Source organism: Penaeus monodon, chromosome 5 (genome assembly GCF_015228065.2).
Source record: "Penaeus monodon isolate SGIC_2016 chromosome 5, NSTDA_Pmon_1, whole genome shotgun sequence".
Classification (NCBI taxonomy): domain Eukaryota; kingdom Metazoa; phylum Arthropoda; class Malacostraca; order Decapoda; family Penaeidae; genus Penaeus; species Penaeus monodon.
The window spans coordinates 38,548,585-38,558,584 of NC_051390.1; the positions used below are offsets into that span (position 1 = coordinate 38,548,585).

At 30.9% G+C, this 10,000-nt stretch overlaps 1 protein-coding gene across 1 annotated transcript in view; it reads left to right on the forward strand.

Moving 5' to 3' along the window:
* The window catches only part of LOC119573548, a 36,388-nt gene that overhangs the window by 7,925 nt on the left and 18,463 nt on the right, over positions 1 to 10,000 (forward strand). The gene's annotated exons all lie outside the window — the stretch shown is intronic.

The following is a 10,000-nucleotide window of genomic DNA, read 5'->3' on the forward strand; positions in this document are numbered from 1 at the left end:
TATTATTATTATTATTTATTATTGTTAATTATTATTATCATCATCATTATTTTTATTATTATTATTATCATCATTATTAGTATCATTACTACTACTATTATTGTTATCATCATGATTATTATATTATTTACTCACTATTACCAATTTTTTATTGTTATGCGTTATCATATTGATATATACACATTTTATATCATATATATTGATTTTATTCTTATCATTGCTATTATTATCATTATCTTTATCATTATTATTAATGTCACCAATGTCATCATTATTATTATATTCATATCTATTGCTATTGTCATTATTATTATTCTCACCATTACCATTATCATCACTATTAGTAGTGACGGTTCGGTTAATTTCTTGTTTCTGCTTGCTAGATGTTACATATTTTCGAAAACATTTTTGTATTTATTGTAGATCAGCATCCTTTTCGCCTTTCGAGTCGTTAGGCAAAATAAGTCGCACGGACGCTTTATCACTTTTCGACTCCAGGGAACAGGTATTGATTCGTGAAAATAGAAAAAAAGAAGAAAAAGAGGGCGAAAGTACGACCTTAGAAAAACTATATGTACTGTACTCTCACGTACTATAATTTATTTAATTAAAATGTTAGATGGTATCTTTTTGCTTTTAAATAAGAAGCAGAACACAAACCACTCTAAACAGCTGTTGATCTACTTTATATTACTTTAATACTTTATTTAGTAGAAAGACATCGAGAGTCATACCAAGACATCTAAATACCTTTAAGACGTACCTTGTGCCTCTGTGACATATACTTCAGAAATGGGAAGCGGTTAGATCTCTGTGGCACTCATCAGATGCTGCAGCTATGTCGTTCCGTTGAATCATGGGTGCCACGTTACGTCAAACGGTGGAAGTGAGGTGTTTATTGTGAGCTAACAGGGCCATTTTATGATTCCATGAAGAAGGGAAAAAGTCGTATTTAATCACTGAACTGTATGTTAGGTATTGCTAAATGATCTGTATAAAGCTTTTGGTCCTGAGAAAAAAAAACAACAAAAAAAACAGTTTAGGAAATGATTTATGAAGAACATTTCCTGTTAATATTCTAGTCTCTTCTGATATGGTATGGTGGTAGAAAAATATTCTTGAGGTATATTGCATCTGTAGAGCCGGAAAGAATAAAATGATGCCTCGGGGCCATTTAAGGGTTACTCTGTATCGTACTCAAGAGGTTATTCATATATCTTTGCACAGAAAGAGAAATTACAGATCGCGTCAAGAAAACCTGGTCGAATCTTTACATATCACTTTAATAACAAAACAGTTGTAGATGCCTGTTGTGGTAACGCAGATTATTTCAAAGATACGGACAAAAGTTCATGTCCATCAATGCCCTATCGAAAATATATGTCGCGGTTTACACAGCTTGCCTATAACTTCTTCTGCTCGGAATACCTTGACTATGAGACTTAGTATCGGTTTTCAAAGGTAAAATTTATGACAAACAGTAAGCCAGTTTCATCTACTGCCAGTGTCTTAAATCTGACAAGTAGTATCTGTTATAAGCGGAAAAAAAGAACTAACTTCATCTGGCTTAAGTGCCTGCGACACGTCTAGGGATTTGAAGGATTCCTCGAGTGCCTGTTGCGCCGAAGTAATATCGGAAAAGCGCTTTAAGGGGAATGCTAGGTGGTCCTTTATGGCTTGTTGAATTTACACCAAACTTTGCTTTTGTTCGAACCCCCTTTTGTCGAAGTAGAGTGGAAGGTTCTTTCTTTGGGAATTCTGTCTGTGAATGTCTGTGATATTTCACCACTTGCGGGAGTCTCTAAATTCCGTTGGCTGAAACTGTTGTGTCTGAGTCCAGCCTGCCGCGTCCGACATAAATCTGCAAACTCTCGTGTGGATTCCGTATTCATTCTATTCCCGTTATGGTTAAAACTGCCGCTGCGTTCTTTTCCATGCTCAGGAAACATCTCGCGTTCTCTCTCTCTCTTTTCTTTCTGCCTCTCTATCTCTGTCTCTCTGTCTCTGTCTGTCTGTCTGTCGTCTCTGTCTCGTCTGTCTGCTCTCGTCTCTCTCTTCTCTCTCCTCTCTCTCTCTTCTCTCTTCTCTCTCTCTCTCTCTCTTCTCTCTCTCTCTCTCTCTCTCTCTCTCTCTCTCTCTCTCTCTCTCTCTCTCTCTCTCTCTCTCTCTCTCTCTCTCTCTCTCTCTTCCCTCTTTCTCTCTCTCCCTCCTCTCTCTCTCTTTGGAACAGACAGTCTCTCTCTCTATCTATCCTTCTGTATCTCTATTTCTCTCTCTTTCTTTCTCCCACCCACTGCCCCTCTTTTTCTCCGTCCCTCTCTCTTTTTTTCCATCGACATACCTGCCAGTCTACCTACCTACTTATTGCATTATCCTATTATAAAATGGATGCATGTCTGACCCTCTCTCTCCTTTCCCTTTCCGAAAACACAGGCACTTCGACTCATATACATATTCCAGGCAGGAAAGTCGTTTTCTTCCTAGTGCCCTCTGAAGCACTGTCGGTGTATCAGTATTCCGTTTGCGCACGTTAAGCATCTTCACTACAAAACCAGCTTCCCAAACACCTTCCATTAGAATTAAATATAATCCCAATGAGTCCAGAGAGATTTACTCAAGTGACGAACAACGCTGGTTGAACAGGACTCCCCAAAAATGGCGTGTATTCTTGAAGCTGAATCTCCAAACTCAGTAGACGGCTGATGAATGCGCCATGCAAAATAGTCCCGCGATGTTACGACTCTCTTGGGTCGCATATCCCGCTACATTCCTAAGTAGTATGACCTTTACCGACAATTGTTCGAGCTTCCGTCCTTTTCACCTTTATTGCCTTTCGTATTTGTTTTTGTTGTTGTTGTGATTTTGTTCTGTGCCTTTTTATATAATCACGTTTTTTTTTAGATTATTTTTCGTAGGATTACTTTTATGGAAATAAGGACATTCTAGAATTATGACGCTGATGATGAAATAGTAATGATGATAACAACATCTCGAATACAACATAGCAATAATAATACAATACATAGTAGTGACTATGATGTAAGATATCTCCTACCGTTATTACAATGTGATGTTATCCACTATTTTTCTCCATGTTTTAAGTGCCTTTTACGCCACTTACCGATTCGGTTTGAGAGCTGGGCAACCGTTTCGGAATTACACAGCCATTGGCGGGCGGAAATTAAATCGTATCCGCCAGCCTATAGGGGACTTGAAAAAAAAAAAAAAAAACGTACATATGACCAAAACACACGAAATATCTCAGTGTTGTTCTCTCACAGTTTTATTCTATAACAGTAGAGCATTTTAGATATATTTTCATCACTGTAGCAAATAAATTGATTGCGACCTGACCTTAAAATTTACTTTTTTGGTTTTGATAATGATATTTTAAGTTTAATGAGGTTTATATATTTAGCTTTATTCCCTGTGATTTTTTTATCTTAACATTGTCTTCCCATTTTTTTCATTTTTTAATAATAATCAGTGAATTACTGTTATTTACTGTTACAGATGTGCGAACAAGGCACTCAAAGTTATTATCGAGTTGCATGGTTTCCTTTAAATGTGCAAACTGCCTTTTCTTCATAAACTGTAAAACATTTTGCTTACGTTAGTGAAATCATATGGAATGACACAGCATATTTCCCTGAAAAGATTAAGACATTATTAATACATATATTATATATCTTATATCTTACTATACTTATTTTTCATTAATTTATTCATTAATAATAACTATAATAATAATATATATATACATATATATACATATACATACATATATATATATATATATATATATATATATATATATATATATATATATATATATATATATATATATATATATACACATATACATATACATATATATATCTATATCTATATCTATCTATCTATCTATCTATATACATATATATGTAACCAAAACACTCGAAATATCTCAATACTGTTCCTTATTACACAAGAACATCTGCATATGCCTGTCGCCAAGCAATTACGATCTACTGTTGTGTAACCTCGAGGAAGATTTTCTGCCTTTGTTGATAATGTTTGAACCTTTAATAAGGTCGATATATCAAGCTACATTTGCTGTATAATTCGATTATATTAAGGCTGTTTTTCGGATGTATAAACAAGACACGAGTTTACTAGTGATTTGCATGATTCACTTTAAATTTAGTTTTTTCTTCTTTTTGCTCTTCTCCTCCTCCTCCTCTTCAACATCATCATCCTTCTTCTTCTTCTTCTTCCTCATATTCAAGCGATGTACCGATTCTAACTGGCATAGTGGCTTACAGGAACTGTGTAAAATCACACACTATGTTTCCGTGAAAATATGATGATAATGATAATAATAATAAGGACAAAGAAAATAAGATAATTGGTATAACTGTTTAATAATTATGATTAGATGATAACAGCAATAATGATAATAATAATTGTTATACTATCACATATATCTCTCTCTGTGTAATATAAGATGACGATATAATGGATAGATGCTAAGAGATATGTGATCAATATGTGTGAATATGATGATATGATATATATATGATGATATGATATGATATGATATAGATGATATGATGATTATGATAAGATGATGATAATGATATGATGATTAAGATATATAGGATAATAAGATGAATAATATGAATGATAATAATGAGATATAAATAATTTGCATGATATATGATTATAATAATGAATTAATGATGTAATGATTAATAATAATAGATAATAAATAATAATATTAGAAATGATAATAATGATATTAATAACAATTGCAACAATATTAATGCTTATAAGAAATTAGCATTAATATTAATAAAAAACAGGTATATTGATAATAGTAACAAAAAAAAATTAAATAAAAATGACAATAATAATAATAATAATAATAATAATAATAATAATGATAATATTGATAATGATAATGATAATGATGATAAAAAATAAAGATTATAGTAGTGATAATGAAAAAAAAAAAGTGATAATCATAACGATGCCATTAATAATGACGAGAATAATAACAATAATGATAATAATGATAATTATTATTGTTGTTATTTTGTTTTAATAATAACAATAATAATAATAATATTAATAATAATAATAATGATAATAATAATAATAATAATAATTATTATTATTATTATTATCTTGATTGTTGTTGCTGTTGTCATAATTATTACTATTATTATTATTATCATTATTATTATTATTATTATTATTATTATCATTATTATTATTATTATTATTATTATTATCATTATTATTATTAATAATAATAATGATAATGGTGATAACATCAATGATAAATAATGATATTGATAATTATGATAACAACAGCAACAGCAATGATGATAATAAAAATAGTAGTAATGGTAACAGCAACAATTATAAGAAGAACAATTATAATAATAACCGTGATAATAGTAGTAGTAGTACTAATAATAATATTTGTAATAATAAAAATAATTGTAATAATAATAATAATAATAATAATAATAATAATAACAATAATAATAATAATAATAATAATAATAATAATAATAATAAAGATAATGAAAAGCTAATAATGATGCTGATAATAATAATAATGAAAATGATAATAGTAATAATAATAATGATAATGATAATAATAATGATAATAATAATAACAATGAGAACAGTAATATCGAATTATTTATTTATTACACTTATCTTCTTTTTTTTTTTTTTACAATGATTCCTCTTATAGCTGAATTCTTTACGTTAGCCTTGCTTCATCCTCTCCATTGAAACCTTTGTGCGCCATCTACTTCTTAAGGAAAGGATTCAATATAGGCGACAGGGAATCCAGTCGCTTCCTGCTCTCTCCATTCTTCTCCTTGATGACGTCATTCTGCCTGGGATGAGGGAAGGATGCTGAATCTGAGATACCATCCTTCTCCCTCTCCCTCTCTCATCTTCCTTTCCTCCCCTCCTTTCTTGGTGTTCTTTGTGTCTGGCTTTCTTTGTTGCTGTGTATTTATGGACACGTTTTGCTTCTGTTTATCTGTTTCTCTATCTTCGTCCCATCCAGTTTGTTTGTCTGTGTGTTAGTCTGCCTGCCTGCCTGTCTGTCTGTCTGTCTGCCTGCCTGTTTGTCTATCTGTCTGTCTGTGTGTTTCTCTCTCTCTCTCTCTCTCTCTCTCTCTCCCTCTCTCTCTCTCTCTCTCTCTCTCTCTCTCTCTCTCTCTCTCTCTCTCTCTCTCTCTCACTCACTCACTCACTCACTCACTTTCTCTTTCTCTTTCTTTCCATCTCCCCCCTTCTCTCTCTCTCTCTCTCTCTCTCTCTCTCTCTCTCTCTCTCTTTCGTTCGCTAGCTCACTCCCCTCCCTCCTTACCTGGAGATAAAACTGAGTGGTATAAAAGAAAAAAATGCGCATATGATCATTGTCTAAGCTTTTATATGCAAAAGCGGATCAGTGTCTCCCTCTTCACAGAGACACGGAAACAGAGACACAAAAATGTAACAAGATTATTGTCCCTCTGTTTATTTTATATACTTATCCATTTATTCAGTCATATATAGAAAAAAAATTCTTCACTTTAGGAACCTGAGGTGACGGGGATTAAATCGTGGTAGTATGGTACCCTTCTGGTGACTGATTATCTAATACACAGGTGAAGGATGTAGGTGGGATGTAGACAAAGGTAGGGTGACAGCCAACAGTAAAATAGGTCATTTCCCTAATCAGCATAAGGTAAAAGCTAGTTTATATGTCCTATGAAGTGAGAATATCCCTTGCTATATTATTAGGCAGAGGTTTAAGACATGTAGTGAAAAGGGATTATTTTAAATGTCAACATGGTTTATGCAACGGGCAAGGGAAGGAGCACGCAGGGTTAGCCAGCGTGTTGTTATATTGAAGGACGAAATAAAAAAACATTTATTTTTTTAAATGTAAATCAGGGAAATATCCTTGGATTCTTTTTTATTGCGACAGAATATGCATGTCTAATATCTTTCAGTTTTTTTTTCAAACTCGTATTTTGTTTCGTTTTGTTTTATCGGATCTCACTGATGGAGAATATCTAATCTGGCCATATATCAGACATGCATGCACTCTAATTCCGCTCAAGTTGAATTCTAACTTTTAAATGCGATATTTTCCCGATTCGTTCATCACATGATTTAAATTCTACTCAGCCACCTCATGCCAATCTTACTGTTAGAAATTTTGATCAATATCCGCTTTCCGCTATAGGCAAGAGAATAGGAATCGCAAAGGAAATAACTTTGATTATTACGAACATAAAACACGAAATCTGCCTATTCCTTATTCCTTCGTCTGTCTTACTCTTTCCTTTCTTTCTCTCTCTCTCTCTTCTTCTTTTTCTGCTTCATCTTACTTTCTCGACTGTCTTCTGCCCTGTTTCTCTTTCTTTATCTGCCTGCCTGCTTGTCTATCTGTCTGTCTATCTGTCTATCTGTCTGTCTGTCTCTGTTTGTCTCTCTGTCTGTCTCTCTCTTTCTCGCTCCCTCTCCTCCTCCCTTCTTCCCTTCCTACCTCTCCTCCTCCTCCCTCTCTCCCTCCCTCTCCTCCTCCCTCCCTCCCTCCCTCCCTCCCTTAATCCCTCCCCCCCCTCTCCCATCCCCACTCCTTCATTCCCTCTCTCTTTCCCTCTCCTTTTTCCCTCACTCCTTTTTCCGTCGCCCTCTCCACCGATCTCCTTCCCTCGCGCTCTGAAGGACACAATCTTTAGCAGGATCTTCTTCAGGAGGAGAAAGGAGCTAAGGGAGCATTTATCAGCTTCCGAACCTTCGCTCATTGGCGATGGGGCGTTCGGATTAGTATTTCGTCCTTTTACCATTTCTTTTCGTCTTTTAAGGTCACAGTTTTTCATTGGATTTGTTTATTCATTCTGATCATTGACGCCAAGTTTTCGGATTCTGTTTATAATGATTTTTTTTTTTCATATAAGAAAAATGATAATAATAATACGAAGGCAATTAGTAAGTTTGAGAAAATATCACCAAAAAACTCCAAATGATAAAAGAACATGATTACCAAATAACCATTAATATATATTGAATTATTTTTATGCTTCTTGATATCTCATTCATGTATTCACAATCATCAAATATGATATTTTTATTATTATTGACATCTTCATTGTTCTTATTAATTTCATCATTAACTTTGATGTCACCCTCATCGCTAACATTAAGAATTGATGATGAAAATAATAATGATAATAGTAATAATGATAATAATATCAATAATAATAATATTAATAATAATAATGATAATGATAATAATAATAATGATAATAATAACAATAATAATAATAATAATAATTATAATAATAGTAATACTAATATTAATAATAATGCTAATAATAATAAGAATGATAATAATATTAAAGATAATAATGATAATGATGATGATGATGATGATAATAATAATAATAATAATAATAATAATAATAATAATAATAATAATAATAATAATAGCAACCATATTATTATTATTTATTATTATTATTATTATTATTATTATATTATCTTTATTATTTTTATAACATTCTTCATATTATTATTGTTTTGTTGTTATTAGTATTATTATGAATATTATTATTTCTATTTTATTATTTTTATTATTATTATTATTATTATTATTATTATTATTATTATTATTATTACTTTTATTATTATTATCATTACTGTTGTTGTTTGTTTTTGTTATTTTCATTATCATTATTATTATCATTATTATTATCATTGATATCGTTATCAATAGTATGATCTTTATTACTATTTATTATTATTGTTATTATCATTATCATCATTATTATTATAATTATTATTACTATTATTACTGATACTTACTTCATTATCATTATCATTATATCATTACTAATGTTATCATTAATTATTAGTGTTGTTATTATTAGCATTATCATTGTAATTTTTGCTTTTACTTTCCCTTATTATTATTATTGAATATCATTAGTATTATTATAATTAATATTATTTCTAAATTATTGATGTTGTTGTTGTGGTTATTATTATTATTATTATTATTATTATTATTATTATTATTATTATTATTATATATTTTCTTCTTTTTATTATCTATTATTATTATTATTATTATTATTATTATTAATATTATTATTATTATTATTATTATTATTATTATTATTATTATTATCGTTGTCAATAGTACGGTCTTCAGGAATATTTATTATTAGTGGTATTATCATCATTATTATTATCATTATTATCATTACTGCTACTATATACTACTCCTACTTTCATTATCACTATTATTGTTATTAGTGCTGTATTACTGTTGTTATTATTATCATTATCATTATCAATGGTACTGTTATTTGCCCTTATTAATTATTTTAAATTATATTTGCTGTTGATAGCGCTAATGATATTTGTCCTTTTTGTTGCTTCATTATTATAAATTATTTTTTTTTACCAATGCCTACAATTACTTTTAAGCGTTCTTAACATAACTTTTAATAATGCCAACTTGAAAAGTGAAGTGAAAGTAATTATAAATGTTGTTCAGTTTCATTCGGGAAACTGTACGATAACTGTTGGCAGATAATAACTCGTAAGGGATATAATTTTAGGCTTTTACAGGTAACGTATGATGTGCAACAGATATAAAACAGTTACAATTATGATTAAATTAATCCTATATGCAATATTCGTTGGGCAGTCATTAATAACATTATTATCATGAAAAACTTTTTGCTGCAACTAAACTATCAAATCCGCCATGGAAAATGTACACCATTGAAGTGGAGTAGGTTCATTATATCGCCTTAATGAACGGCAGCCAAGAGCAAGGTGGAGCAGAACGTTACATTTCACCCTACGAAAAGAACCTGTCCCCATGCTAAAGTTAAAGGGATCGAAAGAAAGAGACTTTGATAACGACCATTTCATACGAGTTCTCCTCATTACGACTAATACATCTTGCGAATTGACGGCGTTTCAT